The following is a 13,663-nucleotide window of genomic DNA, read 5'->3' on the forward strand; positions in this document are numbered from 1 at the left end:
CTGAGTATGAGATGACAAGGGAATTGCTTTGTCCTGTTATGGTATTATTTTCATCAAAACAGTATCTTTAAGCTATTTTAATCCCTTGGAATCTTTAAGAATTGTAAAAATATTTTTATGCTTTCACACATTGCTTTCCAGTGGTGTTCTAAAATGTTTCTTTACAAATTTAAATCATTCTAAAGCATGTAATTGCCAGCATCTGATGAAATACAAATTAGAAGTGTCTAATGACTCAGTGAATTTTGTCCTTTGGAACCTAAAAGCTAACAACTTGGCAGGTACTAGAATTCTTTAAAAATATACTTAGCATAATTTTATTTAACAGTTGAAAATGTGCATAAATTCTTTTTCTATCTTTAAAAGATATTTCTATTCCACATCTGCCATAGAATTTTAAACCCACTATGTTACACGTTTATGCTTAAAGGCCAACTGATCACACCATCATAACATTCTGAAACAGATTTAAAATTGATATATAATTTTTAGTCATTACCAGTAATTATCTGTATTTTAAGTGTTTTTCCCCTGGTTTTAGTTGTTTTTAAATTTAATGGTGGTAGTATGCAATCAATAAAAAATGAATGTATAATGTTTAAGTACTTATAAATACATAAAAATAAAATTGTGTTGAAAATATATCATTAAACAAAAGAGATAAAACTTCCCACACCCGTTAAACTCATGTGTTTGTGAGTAAGCGCTCTGGGAAGGAATGAGAAAGCTGTGTAGAAATTGCATGATTGCTTCTTCCCATAATAGAAACTTAAAATCCAACGCTAGGTCCCACCGAGATTTGAACTCGGATCGCTGGATTCAGAGTCCAAAGCGCTGACCATTACACCATGGGGCCAATCTGCCGTAATATAGCTCTTCCTTTCTAAAGTCTGATTTGGTTTTCCAATGTCGGCACACCCCACCCTTCGCACCCCAGACCTTTTCTTCCAAGGGGTTCAGAAACTTGGTGCCCCCTCGGGCCTCTGTTTCTGCACTGGAAAAAAAGTGAAGTTGTCGAACAAAACCGAGCCCTTACCGTGTGCCAGGTTTTGTGACTAGTGTTTTGTATTGTTACCTCATGAAACGCTCACAGAACCCTGGTGAGATGCGAACTATTGTCGTTATTTTACAGGTGAGGAGCCTGTGAGAGACCTGAGATCTTTCATTCTGCTTTGTTATCAGATCCTATTGCTTTACAAAAATCGTCGTTTATTAGGGTGGTGTATGGAGCTTTTGAGGACGTGCATGGAAAGATTTCCCAAAGTCGCAGAGGAGACGTTGGTGTTTACGGAAAACCGAAATAAGTGAACTTGCAAGACGAGACTGGAGGAAAATCCCAGCATTCCTGGGAGCTCAACTGAGGGGGCGAAGGGAGGGGGGAAAGCCCCTCGGGAGTTTCCCAGGACAGCGCGCGGCCCCACGGGCCTCCTACTGCCGGCTCACCAACCAGAAATATACGCAGGGGAGACTCCCAAACGGACACAAAAAAGATTCTCCACCCCTGCTTCGCCTAGCCCCTTTTTCGCACATACACGGGAGCCCGTACTGTGAAAATCCACCCCCTACACCACAGCTGATTGCTGTGATGGGTCTCTGGAGATGTTCTCAGTCGGCCCTACCCTAGCATCTTTATAAACGCCTCCTGGTGGCTTTTAGCTGACTAGGAGCGCCACGATATTCAGTACACATTTAGAAGCGAGTGTTTCAGCAATTTCCTTAATAGTAGAGAGAAATTCAGCTCTGCTCCAAGTAGTTTAACCTGGATTCGACGCCTGTTCAAGGAGCGCGTGCTTAGTGCAAATTGAATCTAATAGTTTGCAGGTTGGGGCTGGTTTCCGGGATTTCAGATTTTTAAACGGACACACGGACACGCTGGAAGTGGTGTTCGAGGACCGCAGGCGCCCTCTTGTGGATGATAAGGAGCACCGCCCCCACCCCCCAGCCCCCGACGCCAAACAAACAAGAAAACCACAACCCAGTAACTCTCCCTGCAAATAATACAGACTTCTTTTATCAGGATTCCTGCTGGATTTATTTGCAACGGAATTTTTGCAACTGGCTGTCATTAGGCAAAATCTTTAAATTCAGTGTTTTCTGGAAAGCTGGGTTGGGAGTGTTCCTCAGTCTTAGACTAGGTCTGTGAGAAACAAATTCACCGTCCAAACACAAAGAATGAACTCAGAGACCCGGAGAACAGCAAAAGTGAGAGTTTAACGACGGTCTTGAAAGATCGGTTGTCTGATGAGCAGGCACACCCAGCACACTTTGAACAACTAATTTATGCCCTAGTGCGCAGGTCCCTCCCCGGGTTCCTCATAGGGTGAGTACTATGGGGTCACAACCTTCCCAGATGTCGCCTATAGATTGTTGAGTAGAGGCTTTAGGCGTTCCTTTAGGGTTGTCTTGCTGCATTTTTGTTGCAGCCCACAAAGAGTTCCAATCCTAGTTAGCTCAGGGGCTCTTCAAGTATTTGACTCATGACCTAAGTAGCTAGGCAGGCTGATAAGAACAGACAAAACGAGCTATTTTGCAGACTAGTAAACTTTCATCTTAGACTGAACTTTGGTTCGAGTGAGGGCAACTAAGTGGCGGCGGGAAAGAGAGAGGGCCCGACAAGCAGGCATCGCTATTCAAGCAGGGGCCTCGTATATCCTGTTTCTTCTGTATCTTGCTTACCTAAGAAGATTTAAGGCACTTTGTCTTAGAAATGGACCGCTGTATACATTATTTCCTTCAGGTCCAGGATGGTCAAGGACAGTCCCGTTTGCACAGAGGTGGCAGGAAACTCTCAGGAGAGAGGGTAAAAATCCTCCAAGGCAGATTCCAAACTTTCAAACCGTGATGGAGACAAGAAAAATTCCTTAAAACAAAACATAAAAAAGTCCTTACAAAGAGGATGATTTCAAACCTGAGTGGAGAAAGTTCCATAGATTTCTTGCCCCTCTACATAACCAGCCAGACAGGAATATACTAGTTCAATCACAATTTCCAATGCGAAAGAGGAAAATAGTTCCAATTGTTTTTTTGTTTTGTTTTGTTTTGTTTTTGTTTTTGTTTTTTTGAGACAACCTTCCTCTGTCACCCAGGCTGGAGTGCAGTGACGTGATCTTGGCTCACTGCGTTGCAACCTCCGTCTCCCGGGTTCAAGCGATTCTTGTGCCTCAGCCTCCCAAGTAGCTGGAATTACAGACGTGTGCCACTACACCCAGCTAATTTTTGTATTTTTAGTAGAGACAGGGTTTCATTATGTTGGCCAGGTTGGTCTTGAACTCCTGACCTCAAGTGATCCACTGGCCTTGGCCTCCCAAAATGTTGGGATTACAGATATGAGCCACTGAACCCCGTCCCAATGTTCTTGACCTTGTGGGGTTCCTGATAGGTTTTTTTTAAAAAAAAAATGCACCACGTGTAGTACGGTGCCTGTGTCTTGAGCAGTGACTTCTGGGTTAGCATAAAGAATACATCTGTGCTTTTCCTGTGCAATCTCCCATAGCCTTCTCAGATTCTCATTCTCAGACCAACTGTGATGAGAGCAGCAAATTGAAACTCTATTGAGCATGGTGAGAGTAAGTGCTGGGTTCAGAGGTTACTGTCTTCTCCCTGTATTCTCAGAAAGGACGCAGAATTTATCAGCTTAAATCTTTGCTTTTTGGTAGCAATAAAAAATCTTCAATTTAATCCAGAATGTTTAGTTACTACCTTCCCGAGGCTAGGCTGGTGTCAGGCCCTGGGCTCCCTACAACCGGTAAGTACCCAAACTAGGCATGTATGGACTTCTGGACCACTGGCCAAGAATGTAGTGAAAGGAACCTTCCGTCCAAGGTGAATTATCTTCCAAAAACGTGAAAAATATAGTGATCTAATCATATACCTCCCATCCCTACTTTAGCTATTAACTGAAAGCCCTCATTAAGACACTGTCATAATTGAAATTCATCCCAGGGAGACTTCTGCTCCAGTCTTGGGCGAAGACTTGTTCTTAGAGTGGATGTAGACTTGGGATCAGTGAAGGAAAAAGAGTGAAAAGAAACTTGTGAAGAAGCAGAGCAGAAAGATGTGTAACCAAGTGGAGACAGGCTACCCTGGGTTCCAGGATAATCAAATCACATTAGATAAAAGTTTATGCACTCAGCAAGTATTTTTGAACTCCTAACATGAGCCAGGCACAATGAAACTGAGAAATGAAAGGTGAAAAAGACCACAGTATTGATCTCTCCCCTAGGAGAACTTGCTGTCTAGAGTAAGAGGGAGAGCTTATTAAATGAGAATTAAATTATGAGGTGGTGTGAGAAGGAGATTTAGGGTGTTGAAGAGACATAGATGGGCATGTAAGCTCCTGTAAAGGGAGTTCAGTGAAGGCATCAGTAAGAAGGTTTGGAAGGTCTAAGTTAATATTTGAAGAATGAGTAAAAGAACTAGCTCTCATAACGTGAGGGTAGAGGGGAGGACAAAAATGTTTTGCAGGTACAAAATGAGAAGAGAGGGAAAAATTAAAGAATAGAAATAATTTTACCATGGCTGGTGACTAGAAGCTAATTTTGGGCTCTGTGTGTGGCAGGAATGGTGATGGATGAGGCTGGAGATGTGTGCAAGTTAGGGCAGCAATCACGCAAATGTAAAAAGCTGTCTCAAGCAAAAGGGAAAGGACTTGTGTGACAGTCTCTAAGATGACAGCAAGGCCTGTGCGCTGATGAGCTGCTACCAGCAGTTTGAACAGTACCATGCCTATCAACTTAAAGTGCAGAGGCTTTACCAAAAGAAAGAACTTAAGAAATTTGCAACCAGGATAGGATGAGGTGGCCTGACCATTTGCTAATCCATTACACTTTTCATGTGTGGGCTTGAATCCCATCCTCACTGAAAGCGTTCCATGGAAAGAGTGAAGCCTGGAGGGAGAACAGTACCACTACAAGTTTGTTGACCTCAAATCAGGTATTTATCGCTTCTCACGTCAGACACCTTTTTTTCCAGTGATAGAGTAATGTGGTCATTCTTTTAAAAACAGGCGTTTATTTATTATGCACACATACATTCCTTTCTAGGAATCAAGACATGGGGAGACATTTCAGACAGGTGCCTCTCTCCCATACGCGTCTGGGCACAGGTTACAGAATTGGGGAGTTGTTCCTGGTAGTGTTGATAGTGCACATGGGCTTGCTTCCACAGGTGGTCTCACACTTCTGAGGACTAACATAGATACTACTGCTAAGCAGATACTATGAACGTATGGTGGACTGGATTACGAGGAAGCACTCTAGTTTTGAGAGAAAGATTACTGGGAGAAGTGAAAAAAACAGTTAAGAAGGTCCCACCGAGATTTGAACTCGGATCGCTGGATTCAAAGTCCAGAGTGCTAACCATTACACCATGGGGCCCCACACGAACCTGTTTGGTAAGCTTTTCTTCTGACAAGTATTTATCCCTGAGTCACTAGCTCTTAACTGCTAAATATAAAACAATGGGCTTTTAAACAAAACTGTACTGCCCTCTACAGGAGTATTTTGGAAATGCTTGGGTGTTTTGTTTGTTTCAATGATTAGGGTACAACTGCCTTTCACAGGTCAGAACCAGAGATGCTGGAAATCTTGCAATGCTCAGGACAATACTGCATAAAGAATTAACCATAGGAGTGCACAATTTTTGCAAAACGACCTTGGATCTTTCATCTAGGTTTTCTGGGGCCTTTTCTAACAGTAAAATCCGTGCTCCCATGCTTGTTTGTACTCTCCCACTGAATCACCCTCTCACATACAATTGCAATGCTGTGTAGGACCTTGCTAGGGTTTTGACTTTTATTCTGAAATGAGAAGTCACAGCTTCTGGTTCGATGTCCTGAGAGACTCACCTTCAGAATCTTCAGCTACTCTATGACAAGTCTGACCACTCTGAAGCCACCATACTGTTAGGTAACTCAGGCCACACATGTAGATGCTCTGGCTGGTAGTCCCAGTGCCACAGTCAGCATCATTTACCAGTTATATGAGTGAAGAGGCTTCCAAATGATCCCAGTCCTCAGTGGTTATCCCAAGAATCGCCCTAAACTGGTGAGTTTATACCTGATGCTTCAGACATCTTGGAGCAGAGGTAGCAATCCCTGCTGTGCTTTGTCCAATTTCCTGACCACAGAATCCATGAATATAATATGCTTGTTTTATGCCATCAAGTTTGGGGCTAGCTTGTTATGCAGTAATAATAACCAGAATAACTCCAGAAACAGGAATTGTATCTATCTACTGTGAAAAGAAAATAAATCTCAGGACCCCAAATCACTAAAATAAAGGGAAAAGTCAAGATGGGAACTGTGACAGGCAAACCTGCCTCCCATTTTATTCCTAAATAAGATAGCTACAAAGTTTTTTTTTTGTCTTGTTTTGTTTTTCTGCTTTTGTTTTTGTTTTTTTGTTTTTAAGCTACATACCTGCCTCTCAATTTGCCCACAAAGAAATTCTTTGTGGACCTCAAGATCTTTACCCTAAAACAGTTCTGTTGAATTTCACCCTGGCAATGGAAGTTCATAGCTTATCTTCACAGAGGCAGGACAGAAAGTCATCCCTCTGTTCACCTGAGACAAATGCACATCCGATTGCTTCTTCTGCCCTATTGTTTATGTAAAAATGCAGATTCACTAAGAGGACTAAGGAATAAGTTATTATTTCTCTATCCGTCCTCACATGTAAATTGTGCATTAAGGGAAAGGCTAATCAGAGACTCGAAAGAATGCAACCTTTTGTCTCTTATCTACCTATGACCTGGAACCTTCCCCCTACCCCACATTTTGAGTTGTCCCTTTCCAGACTGAACCAATGTACATCTTACACATATTGACTGAAGTCTCATGTCTCCCTGTATAAAACCAAACTGTGCCCCTACCACCTTGGGCACATGTCGTCAGGAGCCCCTGAGGCTGTGTCACGGACGTGTCCTTAACCTTGGCAAAATAAACTTTCTAAATTGATTGAGACTGGTTTCAGATACTTTGGGTTCACACTACTCTCTGTGTTGCCCAATAAGCCTGTCTCGTATTTTTTGCCACCATAAATAATGCCTTAGTGAATATCGGTGTTCATGTTTCCTTTGTTACGTATCTTCAAAAATGGTGTTTACAAAATTGTTGGCCTGGGAGTCTGAAAGAGTGGGATAAAATGTGGAAAAGTAAAAAACTTTAAGTAGATGATTAGAGATAAGAAAATCCCCCCAAAGATACCCTCTATGTGCTATGTACTGTTATCATAGGAAGCAACAATGAGACATTTGTTGGGTATCATTCACTCAGTATGCATTTCAGGCACTGGTCTTGGTGATGGGGTACGGCTGAGAACAAGACTCCTTTATTAGAATTTATCCCTTTATGCATCATTGTACAAGAATATCATTTGCTTTCCTAGATCTAGATCTTAGCAGGGGCAGAAACACTTTCTCTTTCTTATTTTGTGGTGCATTTTTTCAGCAGCTATTTAGAAAACGTGCAGGTTTTTGAGGCTAAGAGCAAAAAAGGTGGACGATGAAGCTCAAAACTTCTTACCCACCCCATGGCTCTCTTTGCTCCAACCACTATGGCCTAACCTGCTGTTCCCAGAACATGCTAAGCAGAGGCCTGCCTCTGGTACTTTGCACTCATAGTTCCTTCTGCCCCAAACAGCTTCCCCCAGATAGCAATACTCTCTCACTACTTTATGCCAATGACAGTTCAGTGAGACCTCATTTGTACACCCTCCTTAAAAATGCAATCTCCAGTTCCCTGTCCCCTTTCCTGCTGTGTTTTTATCTAAACCACTTATCAAGGTGATGACATGTTATGGAATTTAATCCCACCTCAAAGTACCACAAGAACAGGAATTTTAGCAGGCTATTTTCACCATGTATTCTCAATGCAAATATATTTTCTCTCATATATTAAGTGCTCAATAAATGTTTTTGGTTAAGTAAATTAATTTCTGTTAAGTTGGCTGATGGGGTCATATATAGGTAAAATTACTGGCTCTACAGTGATTTTCCTCACTTATAAATATAATTTGCAGTAATTGCTATATTATTCTTTTCCTCTTAATGCATGGTGATAATTATTTCCCTGTTACGTATGTCTTTTTTGTTTGTTTGTTTGTTTGTTTGAGACAGAGCCTCGCTCTGTTGTCTAGGCTGGAGTTCAGTGGCGCAATCTGGGCTCACTGCAACCTCTGCCTCCTGGGTTCAAGTGATTCTCAGTGGCGCAATCTGGGCTCACTGCAACCTCTGCCTCCTGGGTTCAAGTGATTCTCCTGCCTTAGCCTCCCGAGTAGGATTACAGGCATATGCCACCATGCCCAGCTAACTTTTGTAATTTTAGTAGAGACGGGGTTTTACCATGTTGACCAGGCTGGTATTGAACTCCTGACCTGAAGTGATCTGCCCACCTTGGCCTCCCGAAGTACTGGGATTACAGGCGTCAGCCATCACACTGAAAAGAAATCAGGCACATTCCTCAGCCCCGGGCTCAACACAAACAGGCCCAGTACAAACACATCCCACCATATATCTCTCAACACAAACAGGCCCAGTACAAACACATCCCACCATATATCTCTCAACACAAACAGGCCCAGTACAAACACATATCTCTCAATTTCCTGAAGCCCAGTACAAACACCACCTGGAAAATCTCCGATAAGGACACAGCCGTTTGTAGTTTTAATGAAAGCACGGGAACCAATTGTAATGCTGTAACCAAAAGAATTCCTTTGTTCCTCTGTAACTTTGCTATCCTATCTACCTCGGGCTATAAAAGGCAAGCACTCGCATTGTTCGGGGCCCTCCTGTATGCGGTGGAACGGAGGGACCAAGTTCGAACTTGTAGTAAAAGATCCTTGCCGCTTGGCTTTGACTCTGGACTCTGGTGGTCTTCTTTGGGGAACAAACGGTCTGGGCATAACAACACCTGGCCTACATATATCTTATTGTCTTAATCATACAACTTCCTGATAAAACGAGGCTGATTTTCACCACTATTTTGCTGATAAGGAAACTGGTATAATGAGTGTCTGGTATAATGACTTGTTTGTGATCACACAGTGGCCAAAATGGCATTTGTTTCTTTGTGGTGATCTCACAAAGGTCAAGATGACCTTAAATCCTCAGTTTTGGCTGTTTTTGTTTTGTTTTGCTTTATTTTAAACCAAGGAACCAGGTTCTAGCTCCTATGTTTGTTCATTGCATGGAGAGGAACAGGAAGATCTGGAGGCCACTGAATGGGAGGTTAGATCCATTTATTTGGTTAAGCCTGTAGGTTTTCTCATCTCCTTTCCTTCCTGCAGCACAATTCTCTTAAATGGCAGAATCTTATTTTAAAATTCTCAGTCTGTAGTCTTCTTGTCCATACAGAAAATGAGATTCCAGGTCAACACATTTGATAGTCTGAACTGTGCTAACTGCTCCAATATTTGAGTACATCTTTTGGGGCTGTGGGAATTTAGTGTTGTAGGCGTCAAGTGGGATTCGTTCCCAAAATTTGGAAAGACTATAGAAATACAACCTGGTTGGCCAGGTGCGGTGACTCATGCCTGTAACCCCACCAATTTGGGAGGTTGAGGCGGGTGGATCACCTGATGTCAGGAGTTCGAGACGAGCCTGGCCAACATGGCGAAACCCCATCTCTACTAAAAATTTTTCAAAAAGTAGGCATAAGTTTTAAAATTTAAAAGTTTTTAAATTTTTAAAAAACTAGGCCTGTAATTCCAGCTACTTGGGATACTCGGGAGGCTGAAGCAGGAGAATCTCTTGAACCCGAGAAGTAGAGGTTGCAATGAGCTGAGATCACACCATTGCACTCCAGGGCAACAGAGTAAGACTCATCTCAAAAACAAAAAAAAAAAAAAAAAAAAAAAAAACAAGAAGAAATATAACCTGGCTATAATATAAGCATAAATAAAATAGATGACATTCTCTCAAAGCTTTTCTTAGCCTCTTATGTTTCTCAGATATTAAATAATTGAATAATTGGCCCAGGCGCGGTGGCTCACGCCTGTAATCCTAGCATTTTGGGAGGCCAAGGCGGGCGGATTGTCTGAGGTCAGGAGTTTAAGACCAGCCCCGCCAACATGGTGAAACTCCATCTCTACTAAAAATACAAAAAAGTAGCCGGGTGCAGTGGCACGCACCTGTAATCCCAGCTACTCGGGAGGCTGAAGCAGGAGAATCTCTTGAACCTGGGAGGCAGAGGTTGCAGGGATCGTGCCACTGCACTCCAGCCTGGGCAACAGATCTCAAAAAAAAAAAAAAAAAAAAAAAAAAATAGTCAAATGCAAAATAATACAAAGTAAAATTCCAGCAATTTAATGACAGATATTGAAGCCGCCTTTGCAAAATTATGACTGAGACAGTGAAAGAGATGGAGTTTAACCAACTCCATCTTGCTTCTAACCTCCAAGCCATCCTTGTTCATTACTAGGTGTAGGCTGAACTAACTTTGGGAGAAACTTAGTTTGTAGTTTATAGTTTAAGTAAAGATGGTAACAGCCCTTTCCCAAAGCAGACCTCCTTCTTGCCTTGGGACTGGATTGCCTTTGTAGGACTAACATTAGCCACGAGATTAGAAATTACGGTTTAGGAGTCATGCAACTGGAGGCCACCAGATTCTGACCCTCCCTAACTGCTCCTAAAATCAGTGCTTGACATTTTTTGCAGACCCTGCACTGGATGGGTCAGATAGCACCACCCAGATCTGTTAACTGGCTTATCTGATCTTGTGGCCCTAACCCAGGAACTGACTCAGCACAAGAAGAGAGCTTCAACTCCCTATGATTTCATCTCTGACCATTCAGCACTCCTGGCTCACTGGCTTCTCCTCCGCTCCCACTGCCCTCCACCAAGTTATCCTTAAAAATTCTCCTTCCCAAATGCCCGGGGAGACTGATTTGAGTAATAAAACTCCAGTCTCCTGCACAGACAGCTCTGTGTGAATTACTCTTTCTCTCTTGCAATTAATGAATCAGCTCTGTCTAGGCAGCAGGCAAGGTTAACCCCTTGGGCAGTTACAATATGTACATGGGAAAGTGGTTGGCCTGCTTGGAATTGGAACAAAGGCAAACTGAGCATGATGATTGTTAATGAGTTGTAGCCCAAAACCAACCAAGGAAGGACTATTAGTTCATGCTAGATTGCCAGCGTGGCTGTTTAAGACAAAAGTAAGAGAGACAAGTTTTAATCCCATTCAAAATTATGAAACTGTTCCTTAGTAACCAGGCTGTTTCATTTACTTTGATTCGTTACTTACTAAAGCAATTTCTGATTAACAATTTATGGTCAGTTCTAAGTCTAGGCACATCTTCCACTATAATTGACACAATGAGTTCTAGCTTTACTATTTTCTTATAAGTTTTGTTATTGTGAATATATCCCTCAGATGCAAACATCCCAATAAAATCTCTGCTTGAAAAGGCCAGGTGCAGTGGCTCACGCCTGTAATCCCATCACTTTGGGAGGCCGAGGCAGACAGATCACCTGAGCTCAGGAGTTTGAGATCAGCCTGGCCAACATGGTGAAACCCCATCTCTACTAAAAATACAAAAATTAGCTGGGCATGGTGGTGTGCACCTGTACTCCCAGCTACTTGGGAGACTGAGGCATGAGAATCGCTTGAACCTGGGAGGCGGAGGTAGCAGTGAGCCAGGATTGCACCACTGCACTCCAGCCTGGGTGACAGAGCGAGACTCCATCTCAAATAAATAAATAAATAAAATCCCCGCTTGAAGTATCCCATCAGTATATCCAGGTTATAACAACCGAGGCTCATGGAAACATTGCAGAGGAAGACAGGCTAGGGAGACTGTCAGGTTTGCAGGACCTTCTTTGGTATGGTACGAATGTGTCCCCCAAAATTAAAGTGTTGGAAACTTAAGCCCCAGTGCAACAAGGTTGGCAGGTGGAGTCTTTTGGAAAATGTTTAAGTCATGAGGGCTCTGCTTTCAGGAATGAATTAATGCTGTTATAAAAGGGCTTGACAGAGGAAGGGAGTTCATACCTTTTTGCCCTTCTGCCATGGGAAGACATAGCGTTAACCCCCCACAACCCTCCCCTAAAGACACAGGACACAAGGTGCCAATTTGGAAGCAGAGACCTGAACTTCACCAGCCATGGAACCTTCTGGGACCTGAATCTTGTACTCCCAGCCTCCAGAACTGTGAGAAAAATCATTTTTTTTTTTTTTTTTTTTTGAGATGTGAAGGGGTGGTCTGCCCCTCCACACCTGTGGGCATTTCTCATCAGGTGAAATGAGAGACTTGAGAAAAGAGACACAGAGATAAAGTATAGAGAAAGAAAAAGTGGGTCCAGGGGACCGGCGCTCAGCATATGGAGGACCCAGGCTGGCACCAGTTTCTGACTTCCCTCAGTACATATTGATCATTATCTTTACCATCTCGGAAAGGGGGAAGTGGCAGGACAGTAGGATCATAGTAGGGAGAAGGTCAGCAAGAAGACATATGAATAAAGATCTCTGTGTGATGAATAAGTTTAAGGAAAAGTGCTGTGCTTTGATGTTCATATATGCAACCATCTCCATAAACATTTTCAGTGCATAAAGAGCAGCACTGCTGCTAGCATGTCCCACTTCCAGCCCTAAGGCTGGTTTTCTCCTATCTCAGTAAATAGAACATACAATCGGGTTTTACACGGAGACATTCCATTGCCCAGGGAGGAGCAGGAGACAGATGCCTTCCTCTATCTCAACTGCAAAGAGGCCTTCCTCTTTTACTAATCCTCCTCAGCACAGACCCTTTACGGGTGTCAGGTGTCGGGGTGGGGGAATGATCAGGTCTTTGCCTTCCCATGAGGCCATATTTCAGACTATCACATGGGGAGAAACCTTGGACAATTACCTAGCTTTCCTAGGCAGAGGTCCCTGCGGCCTTCCGCAGTGTTTGTGTCCCTGGGTGCTTGAGATTAGAGAATGGTGATGACTTTTAGCAAGCATACTGCCTTCAGGCACTTGTTTAACAAAGCACATCCCGCACAGCCCCAAATCCATTAAACCTTGAGTAAACACAGCACATGTCTCTGCAAGCACAGGGTTGGGGGTGGGGTTACAGATTAACAGCATCTCAAGGCAGAAGAATTTTTCTTAGTACAGAACAAAATGGAGTCTCTTCTGTCTACTTCTTTCTACATAGACACAGTAACAGTCTGATGTCTCTTTCTTTTTCCCACAGAGACGGAGTCTCGCTGTGTTGCCCAGGCTGGAGTGCAGTGGTGCGATCTCAGGTCACCGTAAGCTCCGCCTCCCGGGTTCTCGCCATTCTCCTGCCTCAGCCTTCGGAGTAGCTGGGACTACAGGCGCCCGCCGCCACGCCTGACTAATTTTTTTTTTTTTTAATAGAGACGGAGTGTCACTGTGTTAGCCAGGATGGTCTCGATCCCCTGACTTCGTGATCCACCCGCCTCGGCCTCCCAAAGTGCTGGGATTACAGGCGTGAGTCACCGCGCCTGGCCGAGAAAAATAAATTTCTTTATAAATTACTCCGTCTCAGATATTCTGTTATAGCAGCACAAATGTACTGACGTTGCTTAAGGTTTTCTAGCCTTAAACGCTATGATTATTCAATTATAGCTCGTATCTTGTAAATTTGTTCTGAGACAGGCTGAAGAGTAAGTTCTTACAGGGGAACGTGAGGTTGTAATGAAAAAAAAAATCAAT

At 43.1% G+C, this 13,663-nt stretch overlaps 2 non-coding genes across 2 annotated transcripts; both read right to left on the bottom strand.

Moving 5' to 3' along the window:
* Positions 1-784: 784 nt before the first annotated feature.
* TRNAQ-CUG (transfer RNA glutamine (anticodon CUG)) lies at positions 785-856 on the bottom strand. The gene has a single exon. It is a non-coding gene; the product is annotated as a tRNA-Gln (tRNA).
* A 4,447-nt stretch (positions 857-5,303) lies between these two features.
* Positions 5,304-5,375, bottom strand: TRNAQ-UUG (transfer RNA glutamine (anticodon UUG)). Its single transcript has one exon. It is a non-coding gene; the product is annotated as a tRNA-Gln (tRNA).
* Positions 5,376-13,663: the final 8,288 nt, after the last annotated feature.

The sequence above is a fragment of the Macaca thibetana genome, chromosome 4 (assembly GCF_024542745.1).
Source record: "Macaca thibetana thibetana isolate TM-01 chromosome 4, ASM2454274v1, whole genome shotgun sequence".
In the NCBI taxonomy this organism is placed as follows: Eukaryota; Metazoa; Chordata; class Mammalia; order Primates; family Cercopithecidae; genus Macaca; species Macaca thibetana.